The sequence below is a fragment of the Phycodurus eques genome, chromosome 14 (genome assembly GCF_024500275.1).
Source record: "Phycodurus eques isolate BA_2022a chromosome 14, UOR_Pequ_1.1, whole genome shotgun sequence".
Classification (NCBI taxonomy): Eukaryota; Metazoa; Chordata; class Actinopteri; order Syngnathiformes; family Syngnathidae; genus Phycodurus; species Phycodurus eques.
Genome location: NC_084538.1, coordinates 22025649 through 22040365, shown reverse-complemented (window position 1 = coordinate 22040365; position 14717 = coordinate 22025649).

The window sequence follows — 14717 nt, the reverse complement described above, 5'->3', positions numbered from 1 at the left end:
GAAAAAGAAGAGTTTTTAACCTAGACTTAAAAACATGCACACTTGGGGCTGACGTCACTTCCGTTAGCGACTTATTCCATTTGTGTGCAGCATAATAGCTCAATGCTGCTTCACCATGTTTGCTTTGGACTCTGTGCTCCACTATTTGACCTGAATATACCCTTCTGGGTTTATATTCCATTTTTTACATGTATTCAGGACCTAAACCGTTTAGTGATTTATAGACCAGTTGCAGAACTTTAAAATCTATTCTAAAGCTGACTGGAAGACAGTGAAAAGATTTTAGAATTGGAGTAATATGCTCTGACCTCTTTGTTCTGGTCAGAAAGCGAGCTGCAGCATTCTGAATGCGCTGCAGCTGTTTAATGCTCTTTTTAGGTAGTCCAGTCAGGAGACCATTACAATAGTCAAGTCTACTTGAGATAAAAGCATGGATGAGCTTCTCCTGGTCTGCTTGACACATGCAAGCCTTCACTCTGGATATGTTCCTCAGATGGTACAAGGCAGTTTAGTAATTGATATGACTGTTGAAAGTCAGGTCGGAATCGAAAGAGAGTGACTCCAGGTATTTACTAACAGCAATTCTCTTTTCTTTATTGCCAAAAACAATTATCTCAGTTATGTTGTGGTTTAATTGAAGAAAATTTGGGCTCATCCAGATATTGATCTGTTTTAGACAGTGACACAACACCACAATTGAACTGTAGTCATCTGGAGACACTGCTAGATATAACTGTGTGTTATCTGAATAGCTAGGATAGTCAAAATTAAAGTTCTGAAGAATTTGACCGAAGGGAAGTATATACAGACTGAACAGGAGGGGCCCAAGAACTGACCCTTGAGGGACCCTATAGGTCATTGCCATTCGATGAGATTGAACACTTCCAATGGTTAGAAAATAACTCATTTCCTCCAGGTAGGACCTGAACCATTTAAGGACTGTTCCATTTAGTCCTACCCACGTTTCCAACCTGTTCAGCAGTATATTATGATCTACCATATCACACCTTTCCCGAGTCAGTATTCAACCTTATATCATTTAGCACTTTGATAAGAGCAGATTCTGTACCGTGATGAGTTCGGAAACCTGATTGAGATTTGTCAAAAAGTCCATTTAAGTTCAAGAAATTGCTGAGTTGATTAAAAATAACATTCTCAACAATCTTGGCTATGAAAGGGAGATTTGAGATAGGTCGATAGCTTGCTAACATGGAAGCGTCCAGCGTTCTATTTTTTTTTAGCAGAGGCTTAATTGCAGCTACTTTAAGAGCTTTAGGAAACTCGCCTGATTGAAGTGAGCAATTTATTATTTGCTGCAAATCAGCAAGCACAGACTTCGCAATAGCTTTGAAAAAGTCTGATGGTATTGAGTCAAGACAGCTCGTAGATTGTTTCAGCTTCTGAACCGTTTTCTCTACAGTCTTTTTCAAATTCTGAGATGGTAATTGCGTTTTTCCTGGGTGGCTTCAGATGTATCATTATTTTGCTGATTTGTGCTAATATTTAACCTGATGGATTGTGTTTTTTCACTAAAATAAGCAAATTCATTGCATTTATCTGCTCTTTATCTGATTCGGGGGGTTATGAGCTTGTCAACCATAGCAAACAGAGTGCGAGTATTGAAGTTCTTACTGATGATTTCAGAAGTGTTGCTGTCTAGCCCTGACTAACTCTTGGTTAAAATTACTTTGCCTGTAGAGGTCATAGTCAATTTATTATTAATCAGTTTATTTGAAAGGGGACAATGCAATTTCATAAAACACATGAAATACACATGGTTAAAACATTTGGAGTTTAGTTTTTCTTCACTTACGTTCTGCTTTCCTAAACTTTGATTTAGAGGTCTTTACCATTATTCTGCTCCTCCACTGTGTTCTATGTCGCCTCAAGACTGTCTTAGTTTTCATAGGAGCGAAAGCATTTGTGTCATTTGAGATTTTACAGATGAAATTATCCAAAAGTTCATCAACTGTCTCAGCATTCAGTTTGTGTCACAGCAATGGTCTCTATAAACTTAGTGGCAGTGCTCTCATTTATGTACCTTTTCTTAATAAACATAGAGGTTGTCTGACTTTTAGGAAGAATCTGTAATTCAAAGAATACACAAAAATGGTCAGAAATAGCCATATCCTTAATGTCAATTGATAGAATTTCAACATCCTTACAGATGACCAGGTCTAAGATGTGACCTTGAGTGTGGGTTGGACTCTTAATATGTTGAGAGAGGTCAAATCTGTCTTGTATCGCAGAGAGTTCTTTAGATTTTTTTTCCCATGTTATTGTCAACATGAATGTCAAAGTCTCCCGTTATGACAAAATAGTTGTTGTCAGTACAAATAACTGGCAGCAGTTCTGAAAAGTCCTCCATAAATTTTCTATTGTATCTTGGAGGCCTATAAATTATTAAAACAATAACCTTTGGGTCACCTTTAACTATAAAACAGAGATATTCAAAAGAGGTAAAAATCACCCAGTATAATTTCTTTATACTGAAATAATGACTTAAAAATAACAGCAATACCACCGCCCTTTTTCCCTATTCGACACTTGTTCATAAAATAAAAATTTGCTGGTGTTGCCTCATTTAAAACGGTATTGCAGCTACTTTCTGTTAACCACGTTTCATTTAGTAACAAAAAGTCCAGCTCATAGGTTGTAATGATGTCATTAATCAACATTGATTTACTACACCGTGACCTGATATTGAAAAGAGCTAGTCTTGCAGTGATAACTGGAGACAATGGTTTTATAGATTCAAATATAGATAAGATTTTATCCTCACTAAGTTTGTAGTTCTACTTTTTTTTTGCTAAATTTCTTTGACCAACTTTCTGTCCCTTGTAATTACAGAGATGAAAAATGCCTGATTTCCATTGGGGTCTGACTTATTCTGGAAAAGACCCCGCAGATATCAGTCAGATTCACAGATACGGAGCTTCATGGGTGGAGGAGGGGCCCTTCGCATCTTAGTGGACGGTGGTTTCAGGCAAGGGGGGATGGGAGGAAGATCTTGGCGTGGTGTGCGTTGGATTCCAATATTGACAATCGTCTTCATCCTGTCCGTCACACCTAGCAGAGAATTTAGGCTAGTAGAGTGAGTTTTCCGTTGGGCTTTGCTTGAATGGGGCAGGGATGGGTTTGGGAGATTCAATGTGCTGGCTCATTTCATTTGTCATTCACTCCTCCGATTGTTTGGATGACCCCGATGAATCCGTCCGCGCCTCGTGTCACCTTCTCTCCTGTTCCTTCGATTGTTTGTGAACAACTGTATCGTTTTGTCCTTCAGCTGTGTCACCAAGGCCAGTGTTTTCTTTTTGGGCCGCCGAATGACGTACACAGTAAAAAATTTTGTCAGCCAATAACTTAACCCCTTGTCTATTTAGACAGAAACCATCTGCCTTGTAAAGATGTCTGCGCTCCCAAAAAATGCAGAAATTGTCAATGAATAGGTGTGTTACCTGTCCAACCTTGTCATGGGTCTTACGGAGAAGTCTTACGGAGAGGCATTGCATAGTTTGGATTCGTTCTCGGACGTAATCTTAAATCATACATTTTGGTAGCATAGTTTGTTAATTCTGGGTTATTACGGGCTTTGGATCTTAGTCCCTTCTTGTTTCTAACAACTGTAACCCTCCTTTCCTTTACGCTGTCTTCGCTATCTTCACTGTTCCCCTCCGCCACTGTTTTTTCTTCTCCCCTTTAACCCCATTTGTCACTGTTTTTCGGTTAAATTCTTCTGCCAATATTGCTGTCTCTTTCACAAGTTTGTCTTCTAATTTTCTTATCTTTTCTTCTATTTTTTCTTTTTCTGTGTTGTTTCTCTCTTCTATTGCACACACTAGAGTTTTAAAAATTACACTGGCTTTCTCTACGTCTGTAGATGAGTCTCTTAGACACCTTCTTTAATATGGATTAGCACTTGCTGATTTGCTGCTCTTATTTTCAGCCTGAGTCAATACTTCTATGACTAGGGCATATAGCCCACGTTGGTACGGGGGAGGGGTGGTACACCCCTTCCCTTTCTGTGATTTTTTCACACGTCCGTTAAAAGGGTCCATGGGCTTTTGTTCCGAGAGACGAGGGAGGGCCCTTCCTCTGCCACTCGCAACCTCCCGAACGGGACATGTGAGTATAATATGTGTGAGTATATATATCGCTCACTATTTCACAAAACCCCTATTTTCTGCTTTCTGTAAGGACCTAATTATTTATTTTAATTGTCTATCAACTTCTAACGAGGCGGCACGGTGAGAGACTGGTTAGAGCGTCTGCCTCACAGTTCTGAGGACCGGGGTTCAAACCCAGGCCCCGAATGTGTGGAGTTTGCATGTTCTCCCCATGCCTGCGGCGTGGGTTTTCTGCGGGCACTCCGGTTTCTGCGGGCACTCTGGTTTCCTCCCACATCCCAAAAAACATTCATGGTAGGTTAATTGAAGACTCTAAACATAAACAAACTAAGAAGACTCTAAACATAAACAAACTAAATGTTTGTTTATGTTTATGCGATTGGCTGGCAACCAGTTCAGGGTAAACCCTGCCTCCTGCCCGATGATAGCTGGGATAGGCTCCTGCACTCCCGCGACACTTGTGAGGATAAGGGGCTCAGAAAATGGATGGATGGCTGGACTTCTAACGATTTTATGCTGGTTTTTGGAAAATTAATACAGTGGGTACGGAAAGTATTCAGACCCACTTAAATTTTTCACTCTTTGTTATATTGCAGCCATTTGCTAAAATCATTTAAGTTAATTTTGTTCCTCATTAATGCACACATAGCACCCCATATTGACAGAAAAAAACAGAATTGTTGAAATTTGTGCAGATTTATGAAAAAATAAAAACTGAAATACACAGCCATTATCATTATCATATCATTATTTTAGCTGTGTGCTTAGGGTCATTGTCTTGTTGGAAGGTGAACCTTCGGCCCAGTCTGAGGTCCTGAGCACTCTGGAGAAGGTTTTCATCCGGGATATCCCTGTACTTGGGCGCATTCATCTTTCCTTCGATTGCAACCAATCGTCCTGTCACTGCACACCGACAGCATGATGCTCCCACCACCATGCTTCACTGTTGGGACTGTATTGGACAGGGGATGAGGAATGCCTGGTTTTCTCCACACATACCGCTTAGAATTAAGGCCAACAAGTTCTATCTTGGTCTCATCAGACCAGAGAATCTTGTTTCTCACTATTTTGGAGTCCTTCACGTGTTTTTTAGCAAACCCCATGCGGCCTTTCATGTGTCTTGCACTGAGGAGAGGTTTCCGTCGGGTTCTGGTCATCCCAAGCGGCTTCCATTTAAGGATTATGGAGACCACTGTGCTCTTAGGAACCTTAAGTGTAACAGATGTTTTTTTTTTTTTAACCTTGGCCAGCTCTGTGCCTTGCCACAATTCTGTCTCCGAGCTCTTAAGGCAGTTCCTTTGACCTCATGATTCTCATTTGGTCTGACATGCACTGTGACCTGTAAGGTCTTATGTAAGACAGGTGTGTGGCTTTCCTAATCAGGTCCAGTCAGTATAATCAAACACAGCTGGACTGCAAGGAAGGTGTCGAACCATCTCAAGGATGATCAGAAGAAATGGGCAGCACCTGAGTCTCACAGCAAAGGGTCTGAATACTTATGGCCGTGTGATCTTTCAGTTTTTCATTTTTAATAAATCTACAAAAATTTCAACAATTCCGTTTTTTTCTGTCAATATGGTACAGTGTGTACATTAATGAGGAAAAAACTTAACTTGAATGATTTTAGCAAATGGCTGCAATATAACAAAGAGTGAAAACTTTAAGGAGGTCTGAATACTTTCCGTACCCACTGTAAATTATATTCTTCGGATTTGAAACCTTTTTTTTTTTCTGCTTTTAATACTCCTGTAATTCAGCGCGAATATTTTATTATGTGACGTAGCCTAATTTTGTCTCTCAAAGGACGTCAAATCCTAATTTCGTAGACTTATGTTTGAGACTGTTATTGCGCTGTGACTGGACTACAAACCAACAAATGTGACTTTAATCACGGTGTGGGGTCACCAAAACAAAAGATTTGAAAAGGACACTTTCACACCCCAAACCCACCCAGCCGCACCACCGACCACTATCACATCACCGACTTCTGCGTTAACCATCCGCAAACAGGATGTGAGACGCATCTTCAAACAACACAAGATTAACAAAGCGGCAGGCCCAGACAATGTGTCCCCATCCTGCCTCAAAGTCTGCGTGGACCAGCTCGCTCCAGTCTTCAATAGATCTCTGAAACTGTGCGAAGTACCATCCTGTTTCAAACGCTCCACCATCATTCCAGTCCCCAAGAAACCTGCAATCTCGGGTCTAAATGACTACAGGCCTGTCGCCTTGACATCTATGGTCATGAAGGCCTTTGAACGTTGCATGCTGGACCACCTCAAGAGCGTCACAGGCCCCCTGCTGAACCCCCTGCAGTTTGCCTACCGAGCAAAGAGGTCTGCGGATGATGCAGTCAACATGGGACTGCACTTCATCCTAGAACACCTCGACAGTGCAGGGACCTACGCGACGATCCTGTTCGTGGACTTCAGCTCAGCGTTCAACACCATCATCCCTGAACTCCTTTCCTCCAAGCTTCTCCAGCTCAGCGTCTCACCTGCCATCTGCCAGTGGATTTACAGCTTCCTGACGGGCAGGACACAGCAGGTGAGGCTGGGGGTGGCCACCTCATCCACACGCAGCATCAGCACTGAGGCGCCCCAAGGATGTGTCCTCTCTCTGCTGCTCTTCTCTCTCCACACGAACGACTGCACCTCAATGCACCCGGATGTCAAACTCCTGAAGTTTACAGATGACACCAATGTCATCGGCCTCATCAAGGACTGTGACGAGTCTGTATATTGACAGGAAGTGGAGCGGCTGGAGCTGTGTTGCGGCCGACACAACCTGGAGCTGAACATGCTCAAGACTGTCGAGATGATTGTGGACTTCAGGAGGCATCCTTCGCCACAGCTGCCCCTCACGCTGTCAAGCTGCCTTGTGTCAACCGTCGAGACCTTCAGGTTCCTGGGAATTACAGTCTCTCAGGAGGACCTGAAGTGGGCGATCAACATCAACTCCGTCCTCAAAAAGGCCCAACAGAGGATGTACTTCCTGCAGCTTCTGAGAAAGCACGGCCTGTCACAGGAGCTGCTAAGGCAGTTCTACACAGCGGTCATCAAATCAGTCCTGTGTTCTTCCATCACAGTCTGGTTTGGTGCTGCCACAAAAAAGGACAAAGTCCAACTGCAACGGACAATCAAAACTGGTGAAAGGATTGTCAGTACGCCCCTACCCACCCTTGAGGACTTGCACGCTGCCAGAACTAAGACAAGAGCGAGCAAAATCCTCTCGGAACCTCCACATCCCGGTCACCAGCTCTTCCAGCTCCTTCCCTCAGGTAGGCGCTACCAATCAATGCAAACTAGAACTAGCAGACATTCCAACAGCTTCTTCCCTCTTGCAATCAACTTCTTAAACACCTAACTTACAATTCCATTGCAACATGCTGGCAATTTCTTTGTCTTTTTGTCTTGAGTTTGTTGTCACATTTCTGTCGGGCCAATTATATATTACTCGTGCACTCACTGTAGTAGTCTCACCACGCTGCACTATTTGCATATCTGTTGTTGACCAACACTGGCCACTCATGCCAGAGTAGCATCTGCTCCATTTGCACACTGACTGAGGAGTATCTGCAACATTTGCACAATGAACATTGTCCCAGACTATCGTACCACTCGCTTGAAGTCTCGGCTCCATTTGCACAATGGTCATGGCACCGGACTATTGCAATATTAGTCATTCAAACTGCTCTAAGTACTAGAGGACTCTGCATCTTTTTGCACAATTGTCAAAAAAAAAAAAAATGTTTTAAATGTACCGGCATTACCAGATAACTAGCAACCCATTATTGCTCAGTGACTGTTTTTCTCAATATCTGTATGTCTCAAAAGTGTTTTCTGTCAATTGACTGTCTATTGTCGTACTAGAGCGGCTCCAATTACCGGAGACAAATTCCTTGTGTGTTTTTCGGACATACTTGGCAAATAAAGATGATTTTGATTCTGATAGTACTAAGGCGGTTCCCACCGTCGGATCGACCAGGGTTTTGAACCCTGCAGAAAACGGAGGGAAAAAAAGAAAACAAACAAAAAAAAAAAATATATATATATATATATATATATATATATATATATATATATATATATATATTTGCAACAAAAGAACAGGAGCTGCGGAAAGAATGTGAAACAAACAAAAATGCGTTTCAAGAACAAGGCCTTTGTGTTGGCAATGGCAAAATATCAGATCAGATTTTATCAACTGGTGGCCGCCTCCAAATTGCAGCAGACAGTGCAAAAAACAAAACAAAAAAAGAGGAGAAGGAAAAGTCTCACACAGAGGGGTGTACCTGCACGGCCCTCCGCCCCTCCACCATGCACCTTGATGTCACAAGTAACACCACCTGCGCCCCCCGTACAGCAGAAAGAAAGTATTCAAACCCCCTTAAATTTTTCACTTTGTTACATTGCAGCCATTTGCTAAAATCATTCAAGTTAATTTTTGTCCTCATTAATGTACACACTGCACCCCATATTGACAAAAAAACGGAATTGTTGAAATCTTTGCAGATTTATTAAAAAAGAAAAACTAAAATATCACACACCCGTAAGTATTCAGACCCTTTGCTGTGACACTCATATTTCAATCGTGTGCCGTCCATTTCTTCTGATCATTCTTGAGATGGTTCTACACCTTCATTGGACTCCAGCGGTGTCTGATTATACTGATTGGACTTGATTAGGAAAGTCACACACCTGCCTATATAAGACCTTACAGTTCACAGTGCATGTCAGAGCAAATGAGAATCGTGAGGTCAAAGGAACTGCCTGAAAAGGTCAGAGACAGAATTGTGGCAAGGCACAGATCTGGCTAAGGTTACAGATCTGGCTAAGGTCTGCTGCACTTAAGGTTCCTAAGAGCACAGTGGCCTCCATAATCCTTAAATGGAAGATGTTTGGGAGGACCAGAACGCTTCCTAGAGCTGGCTGTCTGGCCAAACTGAGCAATCGGCGAAGAACAGCCTTGGTGAGAGAGGTAAAGAAGAACCCAAAGATCACTGTGGCTGAGGTTCAGAGATGCAGTCAGGAGATGGGAGAAAGTTCTAGAACAGGGGTGTCGCGGGTCAAACTTAATATTTATTGAATGAAAAATCACTGTGATCTGCATGTTTCCCTTCTCAGCAGAAATGTAGCGTTGAAGTTTATTATATGACAACAAACTTAAATGTTAAACTTCTGTCAGACAGCCAACAGATTCACTCAAAAAAGTGGGCAGGGTTGCAGAGGATAAATGTACGCCCTGCAACTCGGAGGAGCACCGGTTCATATCACCACACGGGTGCATGTTGTTGTGTTCCTGGCCAAGACACTTAACCCACAGTTTCGATGAATTAATGTGGTTGGATGGTGTGATGATACTGGGCAAACTTCTAGCAGATGGTCATACTGTTCCACAAATGTTACTGAAATAAAGTTAAGTATTAGTAGTAAATAGCATATATATATATATATATATATATATATTATGAAGAGGACCATGGAACAAATAATTCAAATATAGTTGATCTGGATAGATAATGTTTTTAAAGTCGACCATAATGAGTTGGTTGAACTTACCACTGTATGTGTTGGAAAGCACCAGTACAGCCATGGAACTCACTGGCTGGAATGCAGAAGGAGCAGGGAAATACACACGCACAGATTTGATTTTAAAACACTCTTTTACGACTCCATATCCACCACATGGTCCAAATGACCCCATTCAGTTTTTTCCCCCACATGTGGATTGTCCAGTTGCGTATCTGTGAAGTTGTCATCAAGTTGTGGAATTTTATGATCTTTTGACAGACATGAATCAGCTATCTGCCAATGTGACTACAGTATAAACGGACAGATTGAATTTATACTGTCCTGGCTAGTCAGATATATTCAAAATGCACCGATCAGTGACTTCTACTCAAATAGCACACCTGTGATGATTTTTAAAATACTAAAGGCTACTTCTGCGTGGTTGCTCCAAGATGTTATCACTTTCATTTCTGTACTTGCGAGTAGTCTTTCCTGTACTAGCCATTTGAGTCTGCACATATGGATTGTTTGTTAGACTCACTGCCCCCTAAAAGAAAACTTGCATTTATTGTATGCCAATGCGAATGTAAGCCAACAATAGTTTGGTTAAAAAGAAACAACTAAGTATACTGTATTTAATAGATCATTTCATAATGATGACTGAGGCATTACAACTAAAACAATGACACTATTTATCAGGAATTTATGAATCAGGACTTTCTGATAACACTTTGTAACGGCACTATGCCCTCTGCTGACAGTTGGGGTCAATGTGCATTGCCTCCACATGCGTATGAATATGTTGTATCAGAATTAGTATTGGGTTACATGTTATACCCTTTACATTTTTAAAGCTATAGCACCTGCACCACCATATAGCACCACCAATTTCCAACAGTGCAGCCTTTGGTGGACTGGTGGAGTTAAAACAAATCTAGTTATAAATAAAGTCAACTTAAAGTGGTACTAAACGGGCCCAAAAAATGTCATGTAAATTTGACACACCACAGAGAAGAGTAATGTTAATGAGCCTTCTACTTTTGAAGAAAAAAGGGAAAAAAAAAAATCACAAAGTATATAAACTCAAGCTTCAAAACTTGAATAATAAGGGGTACCTCCCAGCTCTCAGATGCTGTAGGCGTGTCAAATGGATGCGCCAAATGGAACCAAACATACTGAGGGGGTGACAGCTTATATGATGTCAAATCACGTTAGGAGGCTCAATTTCAAAATTGAATGGTTATTGTGGACTATAATCATGAATAAAAATAAATAAAGTCAACTTACCCTCGTTGTCGACATAATGTCAAAGCCGAACACGGCACCTGACGACAGCGGGCCCAGGTAGTTAAGAGAGTGGGCACTGCCCCGTTCACTAGTATCAAGTTGCCCACGAGGTCATGTTGTCTCTGCATCAAAAATATTGGCATTCCTGGGGTGGCATTATTTCAAGCCATGACTGGATAAAAAGACATGCTTTTAACATACCGTCACATGGACCCAATGGCCACTCTCTTTTTCGGTTGTACAGCTGCTACATGGCTGCTCGTTGTCGTCACTGTCAGGTTCCGACCTTCTGATCGGCTCAAACATGTACAGTGTGACCATGCCAAGTTCAGTTGGGTGCTCCTTCCATCCATCCATTTTCTACCGGTTATCCGGGTCGGGTCGCGGGGGCAGTAGCTTTAGCAGGGACGCCCAGACGTCCCTCTCCCCAGCCACTTCATCCAGCTCTTCCAGGGGGATCCCGAGCCGTTCCCAGGCCAGCCGAAGGACGTAGTCTCTCCAGCGTGTTCTGGGTCGTCCCCGGGGTCTCCTCCCGGTGGGACGTGCCCGGAACACCTCACCGAGGAGGCACCCGAATCAGATGCCCCAGCCACCTCATCTGGCTCCTCTCAATGCGGAGGAGCAGCGGCTCTACTCCGAGATCCTCCCGGATGACCGAGCTTCTCACCCTCTCTCTAAGGGAGAGCCCGGACACCCTGCGGAGGAAACTAATTTCGGCCGCTTGTATCCGGGATCTTGTTCTTTCGGTCACGACCCACATCTCATGACCATAGGTGAGGGTAGGAACGAAGATCGACCGGTAAATTGAGAGCTTCGCCTTTCGGCTTAGCTCCTTCTTTACCACAACGGACCAATACAAAGTCCGCATCACTGCAGACGCTGCACCAATCCGCCTGTCGATCTCCCGTTCCATTCTTCCCTCACTTGTGAAAAAGACCCCAAGATACTTGAACTCCTCCACTTGTGGCAGGATCTCATCCCCGACCTGGAGAGGGCACGCCACCCTTTTCCGACTGAGGACCATGGTCTCAGATTTGGAGGTGCTGATTCTCATCCCAGCCGCTTCACACTCGGCTGCGAACTGCTCCAGTGAGAGTTGGAGGTCACGGCTTGATGACGCCAACAGAACCACATCATCTGCAAAAAGCAGAGATGCAATACTGAGGACCCCCTCTCCGCCTTGGCTGCGCCTAGAAATTCTCTCCATAAAAGTTATGAACAGAATCGGCAACAAAGGGCAGCCTTGGCGGAGTCCAACCCTCACCGGGAACGAGTCCGACTTACTGCCGGATATGCGGACCAAACTCTGACTCCGGTCGTACAGGGACCGAACAGCCCGTATCAGGGGGTTCGGTACCCCATACTCCCGAAGCACCCTCCACAGGAAACTCCCGAGGGACACGGTCGAACGCCTTCTTCAAGTCCACAAAACACATGTAGACTTGTTGGGCGAACTCCCATGGACCCTCGAGGACCCTGCCGAGGGTGTAGAGCTGGTCCACTGTTCCACGGCCAGGACGAAAACCACACTGCTTCTCCTGAACCTGAGATTCGACTTCCCGACGGACCCTCCTCTCCAGCCTCCCTGAATAGACTTTACCAGGGAGGCTGAGCAGTGTGATCCCCCTGTAGTTGGAACACACCCTCCGGTCCCCCTTCTTAAAAAGGGGGGACCACCACCCCAGTCTGCCAATCCAGAGGCACTGTCCCCGATGTCCACGCGATGTTGCAGAGGCGTGTCAACCAGCACAGCCCCACAACATCCAGAGCCTTTAGGAACTCCGGGCGAATCTCATCCACCCCCGGGGCCTTGCCACCGAGGAGCTTTTTAACTACCTCAGTGACCTCAAACCCAGAGATAGGAGAGCCTGCCTCAGAGAACCCACACTCTGCTTCCTCATGGAAAGGCGTGTCGGTGGAATTGAGGAGGTCTTCGAAGTATTCTCCCCACCGACTCACAACGTCCCGAGTCGAGGTCAGCAGCGCCCCATCCCCACTATACACCGTGTTGGTGGTGCACTGCTTCCCCCTCCTGAGACGCCGGATGGTGGACCAGAATTTCCTCGAAGCCGTCCGGTAGTCTTTCTCCATGGCCTCACCGAACTCCTCCCATGCCCGAGTTTTTGCTTCAGTGACCACCAAAGCTGCATTCCGCTTGGCCAGCCGGTACCCATCAGCTTCCTCAGGAGTCCCACAGGCCAAAAAGGCCCGATAGGACTCCTTCTTCAGCTTGACGGCATCCCTCACCGTTGGTGTCCACCAACGGGTTCGGGGATTGCCACCACGACAGACACAGACCACCTTACGGCCACAGCTCCGCTCGGCCGCGATGTCCCCCGCCTCTCCCGGAACATGAGCAAAGTGCTGTCAGAGGTGGGAGTTGAAACTCCTTCGGACAGGGGATTCTGCCAGACGTTCCCAGCAGACCCTCACAATACGTTTGGGTCTGCCACGTTGGACCGGCATCTTCCCCCACCATCGGAGCCAACTCAGCACCAGGTGGTGATCAGTTGACAACTCCGCCCCTCTCTTCACCAGAGTGTTCAAGACATGTGGCCGCAAGTCCGTTGTGACGAGGACAGAAGTCCGATAACAGTACACCGCTCGAGTTCTGATCGGGGGGGCTGTTCCTCCCAATCACGCCCTTCCAGGTCTCACTGTCATTGCCCACGTGAGCATTGAAGTCCCCCAACAGAACAATGGAGTCCCCAGCGGGAGCGCTCTCCAGCACCCCCTCCAAGGACTCCAAAACGGGTGGGTACTCTGAACTGCTGTTTGGTGCATAGGCACAAACAACAGTCAGGACCCGTCCCCCCACCCGAAGGCGGAGGGAGGCTACCCTCTCGTCCACCGGGGTGAACCCCAACGTACAGGCGCCGAGCCGAGGGGCAATAAGTATACCCACACCTGCTCGGCGCCTCTCACCGTGGGCAACTCCAGAGTGGAAGAGTCCAACCCCTCTTGAGAGGACTGGTACCAGAGCCCAAGCTGTGTGTGGAGGCGAGTCCGATTATATCTAGTCGGAACTTCTCGACCTCACACACCAGCTCGGGCTCCTTCCCTGCCACAGAGGTGACATTCCACGTCCCTAGAGCCAGCTTCTGTAGCCGGGGATCGGATCGCCAAGGTCCCCGCCTTCGGCCACCGCCCAGCTCACACTGCACCCGACAACTATGGCCCCTCCCACAGGTGGTGAGCCCATGGGAAGGGGGACCCACGTTACCCTTTCGGGCTGTGCCACCAGGCGCTCGTCTTCGAGCCCTACCACCAGGCCTGGCTCCAGTGGGGGGGCCCCGGTGACCCGCGTCCGGGCAAGGGAAAACGAAGTCCATTGTTTGTCGTCATCATTAGGGGTCTTTGAGCCGTGCTTTGTCTGGTCCCTCACCTCGGACCTGTTTGTCATGGGTGACCCTGCCAGGGGTATAAAGCCCCAGACAATTTAGCTCCTAGGATCACTGGGACACACAAACCCCTCCACCACGACAAGGTGACGGCTCAAGGAGGGGTTGGGTGCTCCTGTACGTCAAAATCCTCCTCCTCCACATATTCCAACACGTTGCTCGCCATTGCGTATAGAGAGTAGCGCACTGTGTTTGGCAATTACAACATCACTTCTGGTAGCCCTTGTGGTGGATAGAGTAACCACACCCCGGTTTCTTGAACTTCGGGTATGTTCGGGGATTGCTCAATACATGTGATAAAAACCTCATTTTTAACTTAACTATCATTGAAAACTTGCTGGAAGTTACGTGCAAGTATTACATAACATATAAACAATGGAAATGTGAAT